The 26,017-nt window shown below is 47.9% G+C and overlaps 1 long non-coding RNA gene across 1 annotated transcript in view; it reads right to left on the bottom strand.

Moving 5' to 3' along the window:
- Positions 1-1,039: 1,039 nt before the first annotated feature.
- The window catches only part of LOC135918884 (uncharacterized), a 32,946-nt gene continuing 7,968 nt past the window's right edge, over positions 1,040-26,017 (bottom strand). Inside the window, exons 2-3 of the long non-coding RNA XR_010569815.2 lie at positions 20,770-20,986; positions 1,040-1,173 (exon numbers count right to left, since the gene is read on the bottom strand). This is a non-coding gene — a long non-coding RNA (uncharacterized lncRNA). The remainder of the gene's footprint in view (positions 1,174-20,769; positions 20,987-26,017) is intronic.

Raw genomic sequence — 26,017 nt, 5'->3', positions numbered from 1 at the left:
TTAATTACAATTAATTAAATCTCAGTAACAAAAAAATACTGGCAGCTACTCCACTGTACTGTAAACAATATGCACTAGGTTTTTTTAGTAACACATTGCCCTTTTTTAAAATATTAGTGCATGATAGTTATTCGGGACACCCTGCATATATTTATGACCTTTGCGTGCAACTGGCAATGCTTCCTTCCCTAATTTATGTTGTAAATTATTAGAAATGTTCTTTTTTCTTGAGTCGTTAGCATTGCTTACTGGAAAGAGAAGGAATACTGAGACACACAACATTCACATGCATTTCACACGCCATTTATTAAAGACTGCCGGTGGGTCACTGAAGTCCATAGGTTTTTTTCATGGTCGAAAAAGCATGCAAAACAATTTGAAGCGCGGTGAACATACAGCAACATATTCATTCTTTAGGCATAGGCTATCCATACCTTTAGAAGAAAATTTTAATTGCCTACCTCCATCTCTTTCAAATATATAATAAACTTTGTCTGTGTGTATATTTATATACATGGTGTATATGCATGGTGTTTAAAGTGAAAATTTAAAACAAGGTTGAAGTGAGAAAATATGCATGAGGCAGCCGCCGCTAGCGCTTCTAATACGCGTATCCTCCTATTGTCAGGATTTGCAGAAATAAGGCGAAAGTATGAATTAAAAGCCGTGCACGTCCACACCAACAATGATTCAGTAAGCTATTAGTCCCTGTAAAATTTCAAGTGAAAAGGTGGTGAAAAGGTGGAGGAAAGTCAAAACAAAATTAAAACTATGTGGGTGACAAAGCTCTGGTATTCGCACTTTAGGGGTGTGTGGGGGGGGTGCTACCCGGGGGGAGGGCTGAGCCCCCCATCCCCCCCCCCGGAAAACTCAGGAGAGGGCTCGGGCCCCGGAGCCCCCCCTCCCCCGTAATCGGCGCCTATGCCTGCTCGTTTTGAAACGAATAATGGGGTTCAGAGGGCACCATTGCTGCACCACTAAAATTAATGGAAGAGTGCAGCACCTCGTAAACTGTTTCAGATGGTACAGGTGAGACAAACCTTTAGTTCGAGTTCGTCTGCATAAGCTCGAGGGGCAGAGTACAGGGCAATGACGGGTCCTGAACTCCAGATACAAGTCGATGTCTTGAGCTCATTGGTCATAAAAATAGTGGAAAGCAATGTCCCATTTGTACTGGAAGCAAAAAATAATGTAGAGAAATGAGTAAATGCTTGGAACGGTACGGTTAGTTCTGCCGATGAGAGAAGTAGTTTAAATACATGCTATATGTTAATTAATATCAATTTTCTCGCTACAGATGATCAGACAGCATTTTCTAAAAGTAAAGTGCGCCGTGGAAGTAAACGTCAGTATCTTGGAATGAGCTGGTCATGCCTTCATTACCAAGAATGCAGACAATTATTTTTCTGTATTAAATTTTACAAGGCAATAAGAGAACAAGAAAACTACCGGTGCAGATGTATTGACAGAGGCATATCAAATCTGAAGTAGCATTGAGTTTGTCAGTACAGACAGCTGATTCGCAGCCTAACGGCAAATGCAGAACATGCTAGTGTACATGCATGCAAAGCACAACACACAGAGCGTAGCATAGATGTAGAAGATGGGTGTAAGTGGGCTTTCAATGGTATCTTGTCTGCTGCATCGCTGTTTAGCACCTGTACTTCTGCACCAAGGTAGCAATGCATGAAACATGCTGCACCGAGGGATGGTGCTGAAAAATTGTTAACCAACCAAGCACCTTTTCAAATGAATCATCATCATCATCAGCCTGGTTACGCCCAATGCAGGGCAAAGGCCTCTCCCATATTTCTCCAACAACCCCGGTCATGTACTAATTGTGGCCATGTCGTCCCTGCAAATTTCTTAATCTCATCCGCCCACCTAACTTTCTGCCGTCCCCTGCTACGCTTCCCTTCCCTTGGAATCCAGTCCGTAACCCTTAATGACCATCGGTTATCTTCCCTCCTCATTACATGTCCTGCCCATGCCCATTTCTTTTTCTTGATTTCAACTAAGATGTCATTAACTCGCGTTTGTTCCCTCACCCAATCTGCTCTTTTCTTATTCCTTAACGTTACACCTATCATTCTTCTTTCCATAGCTCGTTGCGTCGTCCTCAATTTGAGTAGAACCCTTTGAATATGAATATGAATAAATGAACAGCAAGGGTTAGAAGGCACTATCAATGAAGCACTGAAATGAATGGTAGGGTTCAGCACCATGTGAACTGTTTCAAATGGTGCTGGTGAATCGAACAGCCATAAAATGACACACGCACAAAAACAATGACAGGGCAAATATGGTCAATGAAGAACAACCCAACTCCATTCTGTTTCTAATCACTTTTGACAACATGGAAAGATTCAACAAAGCACTCTTAGAAACAATGGCACCCTGTGCTGATGCTGAGAGGTGATTGAGAAAGCTGTCAACGTAGCCGTCACTATTGATGCGATAGATACTCGTGCGGTACACAGAACAGGTGCTTGAAAGGGGCAGCAGTGCCGGTGCAGCAGATAAACAGTGCCATGGATGCTGATGCAGCACGCTGCTCGCACTTTTGAATCAAGCGATGAGGTGTAGGCCGTGTTATTTACTGCATTGGATCACCCAGCGGCCCAGTGCATATGGCTGCTTTTTTTAATCAGTGCGAGCTTCTTATGCTTTCTGTGAAGTTCTAAAACACTTCCACAAAGTTGCGCCATAAACGACATTGCCTGCTCCGCCTGGAGCATAGTCAAGCAAATCTGCCAAGAGCTTTAAAAATAAATAAATAAATAATAATAATAATAATGAATACTACCATTGTACAGTAAAACCTTGTTATATAATTCATACAGACCATCAGGGGCGACGAACGCAGTCTTCTCTTGGTCCATTTCATCTACAGAAATTTGCCAATAACCAAGAATGAAGGTATTTTGATGAAAAGTATTTGGCACCGTGGAGACAATCGAGGGCATCGTCAATGCGAGGCAAGGGGTAGACGTCTTTCTTGGTAATTAATGCGGTTTAGACGACGATAACTTACGCAGGAACGCCATGTTCCATCTTTGCTTTTAACAAGTACCATGAGCGATGCCCAAAGGCTCGACGAAGGTTCAACAATACCTTTTGCAAGCATTTCGTTCACTTCATCTTGAATAATCTCACACTCTAAAGCAGAAACTCGATATGGCTGGCGATGAATAGGACTGGTTTCACCAGTATTTATGTGATGTTTAACAATTGACATCTGGCCCAATTGGAGATTGTTGAGGTCGAAGATGTCGTGGTAGGAAACCAAAAGGCGACACAGAGCTCCTGCTTGTTCAGGCAATAAGTCCGCAGCAATCATAGGACAAAATCTTGGGTCAGGGCAAATAGTATTCTGTAGACATGGTGAAGAATCTGAGCAGACGTCTACTGAAAACGTCGTGACGTGGTCATCGCTTATAGCACACATCGTTGCAACTGATTTGCCTTGGGGTAGAACTTCCTTTGTCATGCCAAAATTGACAACAGGGAGGCATGTCCGGTTATCGGTGACGGTGACGGCGGAGTGGGGCACAGTGATGTTGCGCATCAAAAGGACATCAGGAGCAGGTGTGGCGACATAATCACCATCGGGCACAGGAAAAGATGACAGCAAATGGTCGAGAGTCAAGGCTTTAGGCAGCAAGCGGACGAAGGTGGTCGTACTAAAGTTGTTCGGCAGTTCGGCACGAATATGCATGAGTAGAGGAAGTTCGAGGCAAAGGGTACCGGCAGAGCAGTTGATCAAAGCTGAATGCGCCGTAAGAAAGTTTAGTGCAAGGATTAGGTCAGCACTGTAAAAAGAACATGAACATGGCGGTCGGCGATACTGATAGGGGAAGTACACATTCCTGCAACATCAAAAGTGCTACCTTCAGCCACATGTATGGCTCGAGTAGTAGGAGGCGTGAGAACCTTCCTCAGTCGACTATAAAGCTTACAACTCATTATGGACACCTGGACTCCAGTTATCTATTAACACCGTCAAAGGAACACTGTCGACATGAACAAGTAAGTTCTTGTTCGTTGGGAGCGTCAATGGAGGATTTCGACACGACAAAGATGATGCAGCACTACCCCCATAAGCTGCATGGTCTAGTTTTCCATCTGGGAGGGTCCATAATTGGTCGGCAACGAACGTCTCTGGTTCGACGAGGACCGACGGCGCTGAGGTGACGCCTGAGGTAGAAGGCATACGGTGAGGCGAGTAACGGCGCGGGTAGGCATATGGGTGAGGAGACGGGGAAAAGGAGCTCGAATATGGCGACGTCCAGGAGGTGCGGCAGTAGCGAGCGACGTGGCCAATGCGGAGGCAACGGAAGCAAATAAGCTTGTCATCCGGAGTTCTCCACTCGGTAGGGTTGCCGTATCTGGGAGGGGAATACGGATCGCTGTGAGGCATAGCTGCTGGCACCAGTCGGGCGTCAGGTCGGGAGACGGAGCCAGCAGCAGGAAAACCAAGGTTGGCAAATTCTTGCCGCACAATTGACTGCCTGAATGAGAGAGATCGCTGGGGCTGGTTGGTCAATGGTGGGGTCAAGTGGGCGTGGATGGAACGGCGCAGGACTTGTACCCTCGATTTCACGGCGATCAATAGTGTGGCATGCTCATTTAAGGGTGGTGAAGAGGTAAGGTCGATGCAAGACGATGTTGCAGCCGTGTTAGGGAGCTGGGAGAACTGTGGAAAGACGGCAGCGCACCTTGACAATGACGTCGATGGTGGACACATTGTTGAAGACCAACAAGTTGAACGCGTTGTCCGCGATCCCTTTGAGTATGTGGCCGACTTTCTCAACCTCAGACATCTTGTCGTCGACTTTCCGGCAAAGAGCGAGCGCTTCTTGTATGTTTTAGACATACGATTCAGTAGAAGACTGAACTCGGGCAGCAATCTCTTTTCTAGAAGCCAGCTGCCGACTGGTGGAATTTCCAAAGAGGTCGCTGAGCTTCTTGAAGCATCCCAGCTAGAGCTCTCGTCCTCGTGTGTCCGGAACTAGACACGATGAGTTGCACCCAAGTAGAATAGGACATTTGCTAGCCTAATGGTAGGGTCCCAGCGGTTGTTTTGCCTAACACGCTCATACAGGTTGAGCCAGTCCTCAACGTCGACATTATCTTGGCCGGGGAATATGCCAGGATCGCGGCGGTTAGTAATCGTAACGTGAGTTGTTGGCGGGCTCGCAGGAGTAGAAGCAGATGAGGTGTCGTCACCGGGAGCCATGGCGGAAAGCAGGGTGGTGCGGCCGCTGCGGAGCTCCGTGGTGAGGACGGGGAATGGCACCCTCCACCAAAATGTTACGCGAACGAAAGATTAAGAACTGGAGACTATTTAGAAAGGATAATGCAGTGCTGGCCAGTTCAGGCGAAAGCTCGAGAGCCAGAGAGCGTTCGTTGTCTTCGTAGGGGCGCCCGCGTGCATCGTCCACAAGAAACGCGCGATATGCATGTATCAATATGTGCCCACTTATAAGCAATTCCAATTTAAATATAGTCATAATGAGTCCCCTGCCCTGTCACCATTCAACCTGATGTATTGGCTGAGCACTTAGCAATAGTTGCTTAATGCATGCCAAACAGTTAATGTGTAGTATTTACTTCATTTTTCAGAGGGTACAAGCATGACACTGACGAATGACTGCTTAAACCGTAGTCACTTGATGCATGCCAAATGGTTAATGTGTAGTATTTACTTCATTTTTCGGCGTGTACAAGTGTGAAATTGGCAAAATGTTGTGATTGCAGTCCATAGATAGCGAAATTGTGGCACACAGACCTTTCCCGTACTGCAGTTGCCACCGATAGTGACGTCAAAACGTGGTAGCCATGACGTGTTTCCTGCTCCCTAGCTTCTAGCACTTCTACGTCGTCATCATGAATGACAACATGGATGATCGCCCTTCCGTATCTGACATGGCTAGTGTGTTGACCATCATCAGGGCATTTGCAGAGAAGTGGGGACTGATGGAGAAACTGGCTGGCGGACTTGCAGAGGTTTAGGATGCCGTCACCACTGCAAGGTTGCTATGGCGGCAAGTGAAAGTCACAAATTTTTTGCTGCCTGCCCGCAAATAAAGCTTGTCTGCGTGTGTGTTTGAGTGAGAACTAACATTTTTTGATACCCGGTAAGTTTACAGCCGCTCATCTGTGATTGTCAGCTAACTAGTACATCGATTATTAACGCGACAGCATTAAGGAGCTCGTGTCGCAGAAAAGCCGGTGTCGTCGGCGTCGGCGGCGATGGCCGTGAGCGACAAATCCCAGCAGGCACTTCATGAATAAAAAACAACTTGCAAGATGGGCTGGGTGGGAATCGAACCAGGGTCTCAGGAGTGTGAGACGGAGACGCTACCACTGAGCCACGGGTTTTTTTTTTCTTTATTACCGGCTTGGCAAGTACATACAAATATTGTCAAATAAAACCGAATGTTAAAACGTCTAGTCGTTACTAAGACTGATGTGTCATGTTAAAATGGCTTCATCGAAGCCAAACTGTCCAACACTGAAAGCCAATTTGGCGGATCACTTAGCAGTTTCAACACTTCGCTTGTATAGTTAACATTCTCAGTAAAATAATACATTGCTGGCCTTGCATCAACATCAGCATTGCGTAGAGCCATACGAGTTCGCCACAAACTTTGCATACACAATAGCATCAACATGTCCACCGGCACACCGTCAGGTTCAGCACATGGCAAAAACCTTATTCCGAACGCAGTGATAGGAAGCTCCTTTTTTAATGTTCTTTGCAGGATGTCCCAAAGAAAGCGGGCATCGTGGCAGTCAAGAAAAATATGTTCGACAGTTTCTTCCTTGTTACATATAAGACAGTTGTCTGACCATGGGACAAACAAGCCCTTTCTTCTTAGCCGTGGCTTAACAGGCAGTGTGCCGGTATGCAGTTTGAAAAAGAATGATTTTGTGTTAGCTCGTACAGGCATATTATTGACTCGCTTGAAAACATCTCGTTCAGGCCCTAAGTAATACATAGAACGATACACTGGTGTAGGTATAAACACTTCAACAAGATCCTTATACAATTGTTTTCGTGACACTGCAAACAAGTAGTCTTTCGAAAAACTAGCGTTTAGAAGACGTATCGCCATGGAAACTTCACGCAGATAGACCTTTAGTGCCATCGGTTTGATTGCGTGCGACGATACAACAAAATCGGGCAAAGCGTCGCGCAATCTCACTTGGATTACCGTCCGCAGAAACCCATCGCTTTGGTCGCGGAAGAAAACAAATCTCGATACAAGTTGCTTGAAAAACAAATGCGTTAAACCAAGTCCCCCACTGCGCAATGTGTGAAACAAATTACTTCTGCTCGTGCGTTCCCACACCGAACCCCAAATAAACTCTGCAAACACTCTGTGTATTTTTTTGAATTGAAGATCGGCTCATGCATAGCACCTGCAGGACGTAGAACACTTTAGCTACTAAAAAGATATTACATACTTTGGCCCTAGCAAACATCGAAAAGTTGTGGCCTCCCCATTTGTTAGTTTGCTCTTTCATTCCGTCTCTCTCGCTCGTCCAGTATTCGATTGGCTCACGGTAGGCACTGAGCGGAACCCCAAGATAAGTGCCGGGTAATACACTCCACTGCATTTTACAAAAGACCTCTGGTGCATCTGGCCAATTCCCGTGCCAAAGCCCTAAACATTTTGACCAACTTATGGCACTACCGGAAGCCTTGCAAAAAGCTTGGGCTTCCCTAACAGCTTGTGCAATGCTCTGTTTATCGCGACAGAACACTGCTATGTCGTCGGCATAAGCTAAAACTTTTATTTCTCTACCAAGGAATGTGTACCCGCGAATATTTTGGCCATGTAGTAGCTTTAAACAGAAAGGTTCTAAATAAAGTGCAAAGAGCAAGGCCGAGGTCGGACAGCCTTGCTTTATGCTAGACATTACTGCAATCCGCCTGCTCAGTTTGTTGTTAATAATTAAGTTTGTGGTACAACCATCATACATCATTTTTACCCCGTCCAAAATGACTGATCCGACATTAACATAATCAAGAAGCATAAACAGGATTTCGTGGGACACCCTGTCAAAAGCTTTGGCCAAATCTAGTTGTAGCATAGCTACATGATCTCCCATCGTATCGCAACATTCAAGTATGCTTCGCGCTATATGTATATTTGTGAATATAGTCCTGCCTTTTATACCGCATGTCTGATGTGTACCTACTAGGGATTTGACTACACTTTGAAGGCGATGGGCGAGCACCTTCATAAATACTTTATAATCAATATTTGCTAAGCTTATTGGCCGGTAGGTCTCTACGGATTGAAGTTTAATGGGGTCTGTTGATTTAGGTATCAGTACTACGTGTGTCTGTCGGAAAGAATGACGCGTCCATTTTTGTTCGTAACACTTGGTTATGACGCGGTGTAGAGCCTCAGCCATTTCAACCTTGAAGATTTTATATATCACTTCCCCAAGTCCGTCCGGTCCAGGCGATTTCCTTACACTAAGGTCATCTATAGCCTTTTCAATTTCTGCTACAGAAATTGGCCTCTCAAGAGCATCCTTGAGTTGACCATCAATTTTCGGCATAAGAGGTAAATATTCACTCTTAAACGCAGAGATCTCGCTTGTCCTCTTGCTTAGCAGCGTGCTATAGTAGTCAACGAAAGCACGTTCTATCATTTCCCCGTCATTTGTAAGCTGCCCTTGAAAAACGATTTCTTTTACTTCCTTGGTCATAGCATACCTCTTCTCTTCACTTAAAGCTCGCTTGGTGGGCGTTTCACCCAGCTATACACGTTCAGCGCGTGCTCTTAAAACCGCGCCACGATATCTCTCTTCATCAATCACTTCAAGTTTCCCTTTAATTTGTTTGATATCATGTGCAAATATACCAGCCCCGCCGCTTTCCATGTTCAACAGGTATGCTAACGTGCATTGCAGTTGCTTTTCTTCTTGCTTTTGTTTCTGCCGCAACACGCATGCTCTCTCTAAAGCAATTGTTCTCGCTTCGGTTTTGAACATCTCCCAAGCTTCTACAACATTTTTTGCATCCTCAAGGAGAACAGCGTCTAATTTCTCTTTTATTCTTTTAAGAAATACTTCATCTTGCATAAGGTTGTCATTAAGTTTCCATTGGTGCCAATTAAATTTCTGTTCTTTCTTTTTCATACCTATCGTAACCGTTACCAAACAATGATCACTGAAACTGATACATTCCACACCATATTCAGAAAGTAGTGGAACTAAGTGAACAGGAACATAGATGCGGTCTAACCTTGAGTGGCTGTCTCCTTGAAAATGCGTATATTGCACATGACTGTAAGAACCAAGAACACTCCCAACATCCTCTAGATCAACATCACACAAAATTTCATGCAGAAGTGCGGCACTTTTATCGTGGCTAAGTTGCTTTTTCGATCGATCTATCGGCCGGCATACACAATTGAAGTCGCCAAACATTAGAACGTGTCTTTCACACCGCAAGAAAGACCTCAGATAAACGAAAAATTGTTCACGTTCTCGAGCATTATTAGGGGCGTATACATAAACCACCCGCCACAGCAATCCAGAAAAAGAAAAATCACAAATAAGCAAACGCCCCCCTTCACATGAAGTAACTTTTTGCTCTATTATCCCAATGCTATTTCTAATAAACAAAAGGCAGCCCCCAGAAGTACCACTCGCGTGGCAAACGCATACATCGTACTTGTTTCTGAAAATTTCAACCAATCGAGCCGTTTTTTCTTCAGATTCAATTCTTGTTTCTTGTACAGCCATCAAATCAATGTCTTTTTCTAGTAACATGCAACTTATCTGACACTGTCTTCGCCTCTGCGACAACCCTCTGACGTTTAATGTCGCCAAACGAAGTGGACTGGTGAGGTTAATAGCGTCTGCCATTGTTTTAGTTAGATTTAGGGTACGCCCCTACACAATTTTTCTTAGAAAACATACGGACTCTGGTATGCAGTGATGCCCGTTGAACATGGCCCTCCCTTTCGAGCCGATGACTGCCAACCCACGTAGTCGCAAGCCCATTCCCGATCAAAGATCGGGTTTTGGGAGTTCTTCCCGGGACACTACCTCCGCTAAGGCGGGGGTGGCCCGTGTAGCAGCCGTCTGTCTGGCGGCACGTTGAGTTTGACCTTCAACGTCGACCTTCGGCCTGTCTGGGTTTTCTGTGCCGGTCTTTCGGTACCCGCGCCGTCGGTGTCTCGGCTGCGGTCCTCAACATCGTCGCGCAACCGTTTTCCGGCACCCTTAGCGTTGGAAGTCATGTCCATGCTCTCAGAGATGCTGACTGTCTCGTCAACCACGGTGGTTGGGTTTGCTTGGATAGTTGAAGACGCACTCGTCGCCTCAACACCATTTTCCTTGACTTGAACCTTGGCAGGTGGAGGCGTCGAATCGGGCACGTTGCCCTTATCAGTCCCCTCCGAGTTCACATTTTCGGTCTTCATCTCCAGAGATGTAGACTGAGCATCCTCCCCTTCAGCTGCTTCCTTAGCGGCCTCCTCGGCATCCTCTTGGTCCATAAGGAGCTCCGATGTGTCTTCGCTCCTGCCTGGACCAGCAACGTTGGCGTACGTTCTCACGCACTGAGTTTCGTCGTGGCCGAAGCGACGACACAGCCCACAGCGTGGAACCCTGCATTCTCGTCTAATGTGTCCGGTGCCACGGCACCGGAGGCAGAGGGGTGCTCTGCCCGGGACAATGACGAGAGCCAGGTCTTCCGCGACCCGAAGCTGATGTGGTAGGTCGTCTGCTGTCATTCCGGGCTTGAGTTTAAGGACCACAGACCATGTCGTGGTTCCTTTGTCGTTGCAGCCTTGTACTTTCCACTTCTCCCTCGTCACTTCGGTCACTCTCCTGAACGGTGCCAACGCTGTTCGGACGTCTTCATCAGGAACACCGTGCAGCAGCCAGAAGAGCTTGAGCCTGACACCCTGATTGCACGGGTCAATGACCACGCATCGATGTTCCTTAACAAGAAATGCTTCAGCGTCAAGTATCTTCTTTTTTGCCGCCTCGTTCGAAAAAAATTACGGCCCACATATGATTCATCTGATAAGCCCCGAGGGCCACCACTTCCGGCAGCAGCATCAGTCTTGAAAGCGCGTCTCTGAAGTGCTCAACACGGTAAGGCCGTACTTTAACTTCGCCGTGGATAAAAATAGTGTTCAAAACACGAGCACCTGAAGGAAGTTGTGGTAGAACCATCTGGTAGTCCGGAGAAGGCTTTTCCGTTGACCGGGAACCGCGGCCAAGGGCCGCTGTAACCGCTCCTGGGGAGCAAGACATTCCGCGTCCGTTCACTGCGGTGGCCGGAAGTGGACTCCTGAGCCACGAGTTCGATGCTTCAAAGCGGTACAAAAGGGCCTCTAGTGAATGCTGTGTTGCCTTAGAAACGAGCTGTTTCTAAGGCTCAGGCGTGCTTCGCTTGCTCAGGCGCACATTTCATTGCCGCGCCGAACGCTGCGTTGCTCGACGCTCACCGCGTCCGATGCGGGGCGCGTAGTCGCTGCGCCGTAGCCCATTGTCTTACACCCCTGGGCGGGTCGACGGGAACGCTTTCGCGTTCCACTCTTGAAGGCGAAGCTTAAGCGCCCTCCAATTTCGCATACCTGATCCACGTTATCCGCCAACTACATATTAACGAGGTTTTAAAGTAACAGTGCCCTCAACAATTATCAATGTGCTGGACACTTTTCTGGCTGCATGTTGAAACCTTGTCAAAGAGGTTACGGAGTAAACGCACACCCACTGGAAAAGCCCACCGTGTCTGCAAATATCACCCCTGTGAGCATCGTTTGCGTGGTGCTGCGAACCTCAGCAGCACTAGCTAACGAGCAGGTGCAGCGGTTCCCTGCAACGTAGTGGCACATCACCTACACCATTTCACAATTGAGAACTGTTGTGCAGCGGCATGCTTTTGCACCAAAGAATTGAGGGCTATGGGACAGCACACCATGAGTGGAGCGCATGGCGCAGTAAACTGTGCATAAATCGGACACATCTTATTTAGTACATCTACCACCAGGTCTGCAGCATGCCAAAGTGCCACAGTCATTTCAGCCACAGCTGTGCGCATCACTGAGTGACACTCCACGATAAGGCTATCAAAGCAGTCTGCGAAGTGGGCTTCAGGGAAGATTCTTCAGCAGATATTGAGTGTGCATCCAATGGAAAACAAGCCAAATTAAAGTTTGTTCTTGTTCAGGAACCTTGACCCCTGTTTCTCACTGATGGTAGCACAAATGCATATGTACTACAATGTTTAGACTAAGATTACCATAGACATTTAACATTTTGACGAGATGGAAAAAATCCAACAGTGATGTTCAGGACTTAAAGCACAAGGCAAGGAGAATGTATCTATATGATGGCACCTGCACTGTTCTTTTGCGTAAACTCATGATGTCACAGGTTTTTAGTGTCAAGATGTAAAACTTACGATATCCAGCTTCTCTTGTCAGTCAACAATATACACTATAGAATTAACGCCTAAAGTTATCACTAAAATGAGTGCTAAGGCCCCTGGATGCTTACATTAGGACCCTGCAATATCAAAGTGCAAGCGCACAGAGGGTTCCTGAAGCATTGTAGAGCACAACATGAACATCACTTCCAGCCGGGAAAATACATGTGCGATGGAAGACAATGCCCCACTCTTAAAGTAACTAGTTACAAAGCAATACACAACACCCTTTCTCACAAAACCTTATAAACTACTAAAATTGGTAGGCCGAGTTTCGATTTATGCCACTTTGAAGCAAGCACATAAAGAGAACATCCCAGTCCTTCATCCACGATTAAATCATCAGTATTAAATGGACCCACCTTAACGTTTATTTGGCCATAACATGTGTATGTCCGTGCTTGTATCGTTTAGTGATTGTCCAGCTCTAGTAGAACGGATGACCACGCAGCCTGATCATGCACTTTGTAATGAAGCTTTTTTCTTTCTAGAAAATCACACATACCGACCGCACACACAACCTCCATCACATCTGCACACAGTACTCAAGCGTTACGCTTCGGAGAAAGGTTACCAGAGAATGGCTGTTGACAGCGCAGCGATATTACTTTGGCTGTAAAACGAACCCTGTTTCACGCGCGTGCAATGACGCCGCAAAGCACTCATTTAGCGACTTCATTCACTACCGCCTTTTAGTCGGCGGACGGCAGACATGAACCATGTGTCAGGAATAATCGTTTCCACTGCGAGATAAATGATGAATACTCTTTATTTTCTCTAAACAAGTGCGCGCACATGCCGCACTTGGGTCATCTGCCCACAGTAGACAGCAGCACAGTAAACAGGTATGGTTACGTTTAAGTAATTCTGAAAAAGCCTCTTAAAGGGCCCCTGAAACGGTTCGGACAAATTTTGTAGGCGCGTAGGGCACAGCTTAACTAGAACATTCGCACCACAATTTAAGTGAAGCGTTACGTATTAATGGAGCTACAAGCGACTAGAAGTTACCCTCTTCCCTAGCCATGCTTTTCCTCCTCAACTCGCTCGCCGAGCGAGCGGCGCTAAGCTCCGCCTTCACTGGTACAGCGTCACGATGCAACGTCACAATGTCCACTTCCGGTTGTTTTGGAGAACGCCCCCTCCCGCGCGGACCTCTCCGCTAGCCGCTTGGCCGTCAACCAAGAGCTATAGAAGCAGCGTGCGTTGCGAGCATTCTGTCGTAGCGCCGATTGTGTCCGGTATTTCGGTAACCACAGGCAAGCTGGTCATTTCGGCAAATGACTGGAGGCATAAACTCAAGCAGATGAAGGAGCTTTAGCGTAGACGTACGTGAGCAGCCTGATCGGTCAGCACGGTCCAGACACTTGTTGGCGCAGCGCTTAACCACTCAAACAAAGCGCTAATATTGCTCTAACCAAGTGTAAAACATTCTAAACATTTAAAAAAACAAGGTGTTGATGATACACCCCTGCGAAAAATACACACCAGCAGCAAAGAACAATACACTTTGTTGCTGCTACTGTGTATGGTTGAGCTCTGTGCCACCAGGTGGCTGCACCATGCAGACCATTCACATTTGCCCTTCTGTTCATCTCATGGCTCATCCCAGCACAGTCAGGCGGCCAGACCCTGTCCCCTTGCGCTTGCGTTTGCCCTAATACCGTACTCGCCAAATGCTATTGCGTTAGTAATCTTCCGGTGTAAAGTGACGGCCACAAACGCGCAAATCCTGGCGTCGATCGGATAGCGGCAGTCCGATGCGCAGCAGCCAGTTCGCTCGTATGCTGCCTTGTAGAGGAACACGCGATGTCGCAGCTTGACATATTGCTAGTCGCTAGGTTTGCAGTCCACAAGGTAACAAAGTCGAATCATAGTGCTCGCGAAAAGACTGAGACCAACTCTGACCGCGGAGCTCTCGTCAAAATGGAGTACGTTGTAACACAAGCAGACGACGCTTGCTGCGTGCCGGAAGTGCTTAAGTGTAGTGAAAAATTGTTCTTGTGCCTTCCCTTTATGTTACTCTCTTTTAGAGCGCAGCTCTTTGGCGTCCGTTCCTGGGTTTCGCGTCGGCGTTGTCGTCGGCCTCGTAACCAGCTCGCCGACGAATCTGCTCCGCCGCCGCGCATGCGCGCTGTCGGCTCTCCGGGCGAGGGAGGAGGATGGAAGGGAGGAGGAGAGACTGTGGAGGAGGGCTGGCTACACAAATGGCTCTTTGGCGTCCGTTCCTGGGTTTCGCGTCGGCGTTGTCGTCGGCCTCGTAACCAGCTCCGCCCCCTTTCATCCCCCCAGCGCTAGCAGCGACCGACTGATACCGCTTTCGTGAGTCCGCTACCGCACTCACGAAAGACGTCGTGCACTTCCTGCAACTCGCATTAACCGTCCATCGATCCACACCGATGCTAGTAGTGGGGGACTTTAATGTTGACATAAAGACAAACAGCAATTTCCTAACACTTATGCGGGAGAACATCCCGTTCCTCTCGCTCGTAACGCGTCCCACGGCTGTGACAACCTCGCGAGGCACTTGTATAGATCTCGTCTTTGAGAATCAAGCATTGGTGTACCAAGTCGAACATATATCAGTCTATTTCTCCTACCACAAAGCTTCCTTCATGACTGTCAAGAACTGTTAGTGGAGTCTTTGTTAAAGGAATACGTGTGAAAAATAAAAAAAAAATTCTGTGATAGCGCATACATGTGTTGCTCGATTTCTTTGCCTCAATCTATCGAAAAGGTGAAACAGCTTATTTGCTGCGCTCAAATTTCGCATTAGGAAGTAACGTAATCGTCGGTAATTTTTTTATAAAAACAAATTAACTAACATTCCAACTATTACGAAGATCATTTGTTTACCATAAAGTTGGAAAAATTATCGATCATGCGCCCTGGTCAGCCAATCGGATAGCTCGCCCCACTGACTTCATATGGGTGATTTCCGTCATATGGTTAGGGGCGGTTTAAAATTCCGCCGAGCAGCGTTCTGCGATCGGCAGCGATGTGCATTTTTAAAACCTTATAATAAATTACACGCTTTACGCGGAGCACTTAGATGTGTCAAATAATGATCAGAAGGACCTACTCTAATGACTCAGTATGTTTGTAGAAAATCGTCAAAATCGTTTCAGGGTCCCTATAAGAAGTCTGAAGGAACCTAAGATAAACAGTTTCGTCCAATATGCATTCTCGTAGCACTGGCTGGCCGGTGCGGCCGTCCGTGGAATGCGTCAGAAGGAAAATAAGCTGGCAAGGAACCTGGAAATGAAGTATCAGGCAGCCGAAAGCGTAGGTTTGCATAGTAGATGCACATATAATGGAAAAGTGAAACAGTTACGATAGCTTATGCTCTACGCTGGCACAAGCTCCCAAAAAACGATCCACATCTTTATGCACTTGTTTAAGCGTTGCTCCTCTTTGAGCTTGCCATTCTGCCGCGAAAACTAAAGACGAAAGACAAAGAACGGATGCGACATCCGGACGTGACGTTTGGGTGAACCTAACGCATGACCTAACGCCGGCGACACTAGCGCTCCATTTTCCTCTACGGTAGCGGCGGTTCCCTTAGTCCAGCATAAATTCCGTGAGGCGGCGTTCGTTGCCTTTTCAACTTAGTGTTCCTGTATATATGCTCCCTGCGGGAGCATATACAGGAACACTATTTCAACTTCTGGCGGATGTGGCAGCGGTGGCTGAATGACCGCCCGCGCGTTATATGCGCGGCAGATGCAGCGAGCGTTATCACGGGCCTCCGAGACGGTGACAGATGCCATCGTACTTTCAGAGGCCGCAGCACTTGATCTAAGTTGCAGGCGTTCGCCATGAGAGGCGCTCGTTGCCTTTTCGCGGAGGAGAGAAAAGGAAAAGGGCCCGAAACCGGGATTACCGGACAACGCGGCAGGCATCTGCATTTTGACTTCGGCCAAAGGCATTTTGGGCCTCTTCGATTTTCGGAGTTCTGGCCGCCCGCTGGCAGCCAGCTAGTTCTGGTTCTGACAGGAAGTCACGTGGGCTAGGATCTCAAGACAACCCGAACCTGCCCGAAGTTTGCAAAATCGAACGCCGGTATACAGCTGGCCAAATGCAAACATGCTACCAGCATGGCAGCGCCCGGCGAGGCCGGCGCGCGCTCGGCGTAGTCGGCCCATTTATGCGTTGCCAGCTTGAAAACATATAGTTGCATTCAGGGATACGATCACTTTCGCACGACTCGGCGCAGGACGCGTACTCGGCCAACCTCGCCTTGCGCAGCGCAACAGATGGCCTCCGACGCGGCGGATGACAGGACGTCTCGAGGATCCCTGCTCGCAGCGATCACGTCGACCACCGGCGACATTGATGAGTTAGCGTTGTGTCATCACAAGACATAAAAAAGCAGGTTATCGGGTACGTCTCGTACGCATAAAATTTCGCGCCGACCTGCTTGGGCTTCGATTTCAGAAAGTTTGTTGCGGCTGATGGTGCTTCTCATTTAAGGAGCTGGGGACGCGGCTGGCGCGTGAAAATGCACGTCGCCTGTGACCAGCGAAACGTTCCACACGCAAAACAACATTGGTCGCAATCATGAGAGCAATGGGCCAATGTACACTCGCCCACAAAATTGTGGGGCGCGCGAGCGCGTGGCGGAACGACCCTCCTCCCCTGCTAGCGGGAAACCCTGGTGTCGAGACCGGAGCCTGAACGCATGCGCGTCCCTCCGAGACGGCAAGCGCACGTTTCCGCGCTTCCTCCTTGCGCGCCGGCGATATCCGAATGCAGCCGCGAGGTGCCCCTCTTGCGTTTGGCGCTGTGGCGGCTTCGATGGGCAAAACTTCATTTTAGTACAACGGAAATCAAGAGCTCATTTTCGTCTTGCCTGTCTCCTTCTATGGAGCGCCTTTCCTGCCACGCTCTTCTGCGGGAGAACGCTCCGTTCGTAACAAGAAATAAACAACGAAGATTGGCCACGAAAAGGTGCAGCGTAGAAAAAAAATTGGAAGCTTATCAAAGTTAAGCCCAGTGGATGCGAAGCATCCACTGGGCTTAACCTTAGCGTATCCTTAGCGTTTGGAGGCATCTTGACCGCATACACGCCCGGCGCAAAGACGCTGGCGCGGTTGCGGGCACAGAGACTGACGCGACGGCGGGCGCGCGCCGCTTCAACCCTGGCGTGACGTCACATATCACGTGATGCAGCGATGGTGGCGCCGCCTCCGCGTCGCGCGCGATGGCGCGAACCGAAGCGTGGAGGCCTCGGCCGGGCGACGTCCGACGGCGCGATATGAGGCCCCATCTGCAGCCGGTGTGACGTCATCACGTGACGTCACATCATGTGACCCCACTTCAGGGTCAATGGTGGCCACCGCCGGGCGTCGCGCGAAGGCCCGAAACCTACGTTAACATGCTTCGCATAAAAAATGACTTATTGCGTTCACCACCTATGCGTCAGCGATTATGACTGGACAAAAAGCGGCCGCAGCGGCGCGCGCAAGCTCACACGCTTCACATAGTTGTGACCGTCGAAGCCGCCACAGCGCCAATCGCAAGAGGGGCACCTCGTGGCTGCATTCGGATATCGCCGGCGCGCAAGGAAGAAGCACGGAAACATGCACGCTTGCCGTCTCGGAGGGACGCGCATGCGTTCAGGCATCGGTCTCGATACCACAGGGTTTCCCGCTAGCAGGGGAGGAGGGTCGTTCCGCCACGCGCTCGCGCGCCCCGCAATATATTGTGGCCGAGTGTACGTGTGTCTAAATGTACCGAGTGCAATCAGTGTATTCTTAGATCAACGGCTTGCAGTTCAAACACATATCGGTTTCGAGCTGCCACCTAAGCATACGACGAAGAGACGGAGCGAACACGGGCTGGCTGCATAGCCTTCGCTAACTGCAGAGAAAGGAGAGATATACATACGCGAGATATGTCAAAAGGAATGCCACCAGAGAAATACAAACCCAAAATGTACCGCAATGTGTGAATGAGCGTCTACAACATGCGTGGAACCCGCCGTGGTTGCTCAGTGGCTATGGTGTTAGGCTGCTGAGCACGAGGTCGCGGGATCGAATCCCGCCCACGGCGGCCGCATTTCGATGGGGGCGAAATGCGAAAACACCCGTGTACTTAGATTTAGGTGCACGGTAAAGAGCCCCAGGCGGTCGAAATTTCCGGAGTCCTCCACTACGGCGTGCCTCATAATCAGAAAGTAGTTTTGGCACGTAAAACCCCATAATTTTTTTTAACTTGCGTGAAACACGATGCAGATAACATGCACGCATGAGAGCGCGGCGCGCTGTTCACCGCCGCGAAGAAGCAATAAGGGGACACACAGGCAACCTAAAGTTTGCCCGCGCGGCACCAGCGCCGAATGCTCCCCTAGCGGACCGAGGGAAGCTTCGAAGGTCGTCGCTGCGGTAGCGCGCGCCTGTGTTCTGTACGGCGGGAGCGCTCGTGCGCGTAGTTTTTGCGGTGGCGAGTGCGACCTCATCAGCCAGGAAAGGTGGCACGCAATACTGCGGTGTTGTTGGTTGCCACAGCAGCCTCGAAAACAAAAAAGGTCGAACGACGCCCGTGAAGTTCTAGATTTCCGGGGAAGTAGTACGAGAAGGACAGACGACAATCATGGATACCTGCAGTGCTCCAAGTAAGTCTCATACTTTTGCATTCGCGTGCAATATCACGGCCGCTCGATGAAAACGGGATAGTGATATGCCTGTTTCTAGCGCACGGCCGTTTGTTTACTCGTGTCGCGTGGTTGAATTATGGTGACAAACGCCATTTGTTAGCGGTAAATGCATGCGTGTTGCGCCGCTAGGCTCGATGACGCGAGCTCGATTCCCGGCCACGGCGGCCGCATTTCGATAGGGGCGAAATGCAAGAACAGCCTTGTTGCCGCGTGCTTTGATTTTTGTGCACGTTAAAGAAACCTCGGAGGGTAAAATTATTCCTGAGACTCCCCATTACGGCGTGCCTCATAATGATTTCGTGGTTTTGACATGGTTTTGGCACTTAAAATCCCCGAATTTATTTGAATGCACTGTGCCTTCCCTCGCGATCGGCACGGACGAGCTCAAGAGAATTATTTCCCTTTTCCAAACGCTACAACTTAAATTACTAGTTGTGCGGGTAACGAAAGGGGCCGCGCCCGACTTTTCTGTGGTAGCAGACTGTATTTAAGCAAGTTGCGGTCGTCGCGTGCGTCGGTAAGCGGCAGATCAAGACCTGCGCGTTATGTTTGTTTGACCATGCTTTTTAAGTTCACAATATCCAAGCATGCTTTAAGGTAATTACCACCTTTCACATTCTTCCTGGTTCACTCTTCTTGCCAAAAATCGTTTCCTGTAGTAGCCGGCCATCGGCGTGAGCTTACTTCAGCTGCTCGCCCGACAATGAACTTGACTTAACTCGAATTACTCCGTTAACTATACCCTATAATAATGCAGATCTCTTCGTGCCATGCAGTGATGTTATGTGACAAGAAATAGGCAGCACAAGTTACAGGCATCTCCGAATCACCATATATTAAAGGCATGTACAGTTTGCCAAAAACATCTTAATTTGTGATTTGCCTGAACCTAAGGCAGAGGGGGTATAAGGAGGGGGTATAAGGAGCTATAAACTAGGCCACGTTGCTGAAGATGGGAAGGGGATCTTTTTCGTTGGTATAGTGCCATGCTTTTTGGTGCCTAATGCATGTGTTCTTTCTGTGCTCGCAGTGTTGATGACACTCCCGGGGAGCCATCAAAAAGCACGCGAATTTGCTGCATCCATTTCGTTGGCAACTGCAAGAGTGACCTAAGTCAGCACCCATCATAGATTCCTACCATCTTCCTGTCTGTATACAGAAAGGAAGCACCAGATCGAGACAGGGCGAAAAGGTATGACTGGCAATGTGCAAGTATCATAACTTGTAGTGGTAGCACTCTTGTAAAATAATATATGCACACAATCACAGGAACGTTACTTTTGCAAACATATTATAAGGAGTAATTTAATTCCAACAATAGATACGCACACATATTGTCTCATTTCTATGCGATGCAGATGAGAGCGGCGTCTAACGCACCAATGACAATCACAGCAGTCTTCTCCGCAGTCAACACCACCGGGACATGTGCTTTCGACTGCAGCGACACAGCTCTTAAGCAGCAGCGAGGCACATGTGAAACAGACTCCAGAACGTGCCTCTCTCAAGTGACAGAACCGTCAACAAGCAGCCCACCGGATCTGCAGTCATCGAGTAGTATGACAACAGAAGTTCCTGCTGCCAGAGTGACTTATGTTGTACTTGAAATAAAAGTGGCTGAATTTCTGAACTTGGTGCATACCTCTTACTCGACGTCGTATACGATCTTGTCGGACACGTGTGGCACGCACTTTGCTTTCACTGTCACATCACCGTCCACTATTTGTTCAACGCCGTACACGTGCGGAAGCAGACGATCCCCTTTCGTGATATTGCCGCCAAGAAAAACGTTGTCAGCGTCGGCAACCTTCTTGAAACCTCACTGCAATCTTTGCATCGCTGTTGCGCAAGCAGGCGATCTGAAAACGTCGAAAACGGAGCGCCGTGAGAACGAGCAGCGAAGAAAAGCGCGGACGAAACAATGTAAAGAAAGCGGAGACTGCGCCACGGCACGACCGCGCTGCTTGACGTTTCCACATTGGGGGCGCTGTCAGGAGGCGCAGTAGCGCCGCCTGGCCATGATTTTCTCGTCTATACACACACACAAAAGCTTCAAACGGTTCACCACGGCTCGTATCACACCGCTTCGCGATGCGGAACGGAGCGTTAGCACCTAAAAAGATAACGCTAGAAGTAAGGAAATCCGAAGATGACCGTAGACAGCTGGCTGAGCGAGGTAAATTTAAGTCCTCAAGCGCCCGGTTGCAATCCGTGAAGCACGCCTACTGAACTCCAGGCCTGCACAGATCTCCCTCCTCCAGCACGCCTGATCTAGTTCGCCCCTTTTGCCGCTAGGAAAAGAACGTAAGAGCAGAGTGGCGCTAGTTATAACCTCTTCGCTGTTGTCTGCTTCTGCGATCAGTTCAGCGCTTGTCTTGCCACTTCGGCAGGCACAAAGCGCTTGTATTGGCGGTAAATGAATAAATTCACAAATATACAAAAGAAAACATATTTGCGAATGCTTTGCATTTGAATAGTGCAACTAGAAGAGGAGGAGCGGTGCAAGAAATGTAAACAACGAGCATAGGTAGCAGGTGCAATGCTAGATCGACGACATAAATTTCCCTTTCCAAGCCTCCGTAAGAGACTGGAAAAATTGTTTTAAAGGATTCATAGGATAATCTAGCTTTATTTAGTTGATTACAGATAGCCTAATGTCGTAGATAACATTAGGATTTACTGCTGTGTGCCGTAGTGAAAGGCAGATGATCTGGTAAAAGTATAGTAAAAGTATTCACGAGTAAGTCTTCCGCCCGATATGTGCAATAGGCTGATCGATTCTGTTTCAAGGGAAGGTGAGCATATCTTGTTTTTAATATCGTTGGATGTCTAGCTCAGTAGAAAGCTTGCAAAAAATTAAGCGATCCCAGTGCTTTAAAACGTGTTGTACTGCAGGCCTTAAATCGTGTGACGGAATTCTTTTCAAACTGTAAATCTATCTTTTCTGCGTGGTACGGCGGCAGCATAACGGTGGTGCTTAAGATACGTACGCAGTGAAGCTGTGTGCGTAATTCACTTTTTGAACTCACGACGCATTCACGGACAACTTTTAAGGGTTAAAATGAGTGGTAATCGTTCTGTCGTCGAACATTACGGTGGTTTAAAGTTTCTAAAGTACGCAGAAGCGAATTTTACAATGTGTACAATGAAACTGTTGTGTATGTTGCGAACTCTATACACAATGTGATTTATAATAATCTGCTTGAAAAAGGCAATAGGAGCGGCTATTAAGAGAGCAGCGAACTACACGCTCCGACATATTTTAGGTTCGGGTAGTCAACTTTTGGAGCCAAGTGACCGATCAAAGCCTTGTGGCATCACTGTCACTGTGTTATCAAAAATCATCAACTAGACAAGCAGTTCGTCACAACACAACAGCTGCCGTACTAATCACAGCGCGCCGCACAGCCGCCCACCGCGTAGCAGACGATGGATGGATGGATGGATGGATGGATGGATGGACGGACGGACGGACGGACGGACGGACGGACGGACGGACGGACGGACGGACGGACGGACGGACGGACGGACGGACGGACGGACGGATGGATGGATGGATGGATGGATGGATGGATGGATGGATGGATGGATGGATGGATGGAGGGACGGGCGGGCGGGCGGGCGGGCGGGCGGGCGGGCGGGCGGGCGGGCGGGCGGACGGACGGACGGACGGACGGACGGACGGACGGACGGACGGACGGACGGACGGACGGACGGACGGACGGACGGACGGATGTTATGAGCGTCCCCTTTGGAACGGGGCGGTGGGTTGCGCCACCAAGCTCTTGCTACTATACTGTCTAACAATCTACCTAGGTTAAACAATGAAAAAAGAAAAAAAACACTATGAACTACCACGCTCAAATTTTCTGATCCCCTATTGCGAACTGTGCTTTTGTACGTCTCCGTCTTTTGTCGTTTCCCTACTTTTCTTCCACCAATCCTCCAGTCGCCTCTTACTAATGTCTATTGCGGACATGTTTGCTTTACCACTGCTCCCTCTGAACCCAAGGGCTTCAAGGAGGCCAGTGGTGCCTAAATCCACCGCTGGGTAGACGTCTTCACATTCTAATAAAACATGCTCCGTAGTTTCCCTAGCTTTACCACAGCAAGCACATGCTTCTTCTTCCTTCTTATATATCGCTTTATAGGTGCGTGTTCTAAGGCATCCTGATCTCGCTTCGAAAAGTAATGAGCTTCCCTTTGAGTTATCATAAATGGTTTCTTTCCTGATTTCGTTTTTTCCTCTTAAGTAGTTACTCATGGCAGGTTTCTTTTCCATTGCCGCCACCCATGAGATTCATTCAGCTTCTCTGACTTTCCGCTTGACCTTTGTTGTTGTGTTGTCCACCCTACAGGCCGCATACTTGCTGGTAAGCTTCCTAGTTCTTTTCCTCCACTGTGAATCAATGTTTTTCCTGTACAGATACCTGCACACTCTCCCAGCCTATTTACTTTCTTCCGTATTCCTCAGCCGTTCTTCATACTCAGTTTTACTGCGAGGTTCCCTCACTTCAAAACTAGTCCAGCCCATATCACGCTGCACAGCTTCAATTGTAGTCTTTCCGTGAGCGCCCAATGCGAGGCGACCCACTGACCTTTGGTTCCCGTCGAGTCCTGATTGTACCCCTGATTTATAGCAAACAACCGCATTTCCAAAAGTAAGTGCTGGAACCATTACACCTTTCCACATACCTCGGAGGACCTCGTACCTATTGTATCCCCATAGCGCTCTGTGCTTCATTATGGCTGCATTTCTCTTCCCCTTTACTGTTATGGTTTTTTCCTGTGTTTCCATATATCCATTGCCCTGGTTTATCCATATACCAAGGTATTTATATTCTGTTACCCGAGGTATTTCTTGGCCCTGTATCTCCACTGTCTGTTCACTGTTTTCATTGAATACCATAACACCTGATTTTCTAACACTAAACTTCAAGCCTAAATCGTTACCTTCCTGTCCACAGATATTAGCCAGACGTTGCAAATCACTTTGCTTGTTAGCTAGCAACACAATGTCGTCTGCATAAAATAAACCTGGGAGTTGCTGCTCTATTACTGTACCCGCCTGTTTGTATGAGAGATTAAAGCCGATATTACTTCCTTCTATAGCGCCCTCTCCATCCTCACCATGTACATCATAAACAACAGCGAGGATAAAGGGCACCCCTGCCTCAGTCCCTTGTTTATATGAACTTTCTCCTCGCTCCTCATCCCTTTCCATTCAACGCAAACGGTATTTTCTAGGTAAATCTCTTTCAAAAGCTGTATACAATCGTTACCTAAGCCTTGCCCTTCCAGGATATCCCACAATATGTTGCGGTCCACGTTGTCGTAGGCTCCTGTAATGTCTAAAAAGGCCACATACAACGGTCTGCTTTCTGCTTTTGATATTTCAATACACTGAGTAAGAACAAACAAGTTGTCATCCAAACGCCTACCTATTCTGAAACCATTCTGAAGCTCTCCCAAAATGCCATTATTCTCTGCCCATGCTTGAAGCTTTAATTTGATTGCCTGCATTTGCTAGCCTGTATATTACCGGTAATGGTCAACGGTCTATACGAGTGAATTCTGTCTTTCTCCCCCTTTCCTTTATAAATCAAATTCATTCTGCTTTGTCGCCAGCTGTCTGGTATTCGTTTATCTTTTAAAGTTCTTTCCACTGCTTTCACCAGAGCTTCCTTACTTTTTGGTCCTAGTTCATTAATCAGCCTAATGGGAATAGCCCTGCGGCTGTACGCTTAGGAATTTTTTCTTCCGCTTTCTTCCAGTTTAAATTTGTTAGCACCAGCTGCTTTTCCCCTTGGGTCTCTTTCATGCTCTTTTTTTCAACAAGTATAACCTCGTCATTGCCTTGGAAAGATTCGGCTGTTGCTTTTCGGATGTAATTTATTGCCGCTTCTCCTTCGAGTCTCCTTCGAGACGAACAAGTTATAAAAGCGCCACCCACGGTCGTCGGTTGAACGAAAGTGGGCGCAAGCTGCTCCCATAGAAGCCGGATATCTGTGCAGGTCTGGAGTTCCAGTAAGTCGTGCCGTGAAGTCCCCGTAAAGGTGGCGGCGAGCGCCCATCGCTTCTGGCAGCCCATGGGTAGCCAGAACCAATGCCTCCAGAACCATTGCCAGAACTATGGTGGCTTCTAGCCACCATAGCCAGAACCAACGTTACTAGACTAGGTTCAGTTTTCAAACTCCCGTGACTGCGTGGACCCACCACCGATCCTCGCATCTCGTGGCGCTGCTGTCGCACTTTGCTCGGTCAGCATGGCGCGGACAGGGCGACGAAGCACTGTCCGTTGTTCATGTGTTTTGGCGCGTTGTATATATGCGTGTTTTGCTGCAGTCTCGGTGCATTTTTGCGACACTCTTATGCGTTTTAAATGCCGCGTGCGATTTGAAGAGTTTACGGGCCGTATCATCCAAGTTTATTTAGTGACGCGAATGCGTATATTCAAGATTCAAGATTCATTTATTTCTCCAAGAGAAAAAGGCCGGGGACAAAAAGCTGCCTTGAAGCAGCTTGACGGGGTCCGGGGCCCATTTACAAAATGGCAGCAGTGAAGAGAAAAAAAGTACAATTTGACATACATCATGAATCAAGGAACACAATGCAGAATTTCAATTAAGCTTAATGCAATACAAAGTAAAAATTCAAATATACAATGCACTGAGAAGTAACAAAAAAGCATATTACAGCGTTATAGCAGAAACAGAAAGAGTAAAACGTAATTGCATTTCAACATTACGATATAATATATCAAGTTCAAACAATACATAGCAGCATTTCTTTTTATACAATGGAAAAAAACACTATTAGCCTACTTTGGGTTTGAACCCACCACATGCTCAAAAAATTGCTGAACAATTGTTTTTCTGTTTAGGTTCATA

The sequence above is a fragment of the Dermacentor albipictus genome, chromosome 9, assembly GCF_038994185.2.
Source record: "Dermacentor albipictus isolate Rhodes 1998 colony chromosome 9, USDA_Dalb.pri_finalv2, whole genome shotgun sequence".
In the NCBI taxonomy this organism is placed as follows: Eukaryota; Metazoa; Arthropoda; class Arachnida; order Ixodida; family Ixodidae; genus Dermacentor; species Dermacentor albipictus.
Note: the sequence above shows the minus strand (reverse complement) of the source record. Positions and strands in the feature narration are given on the sequence as shown.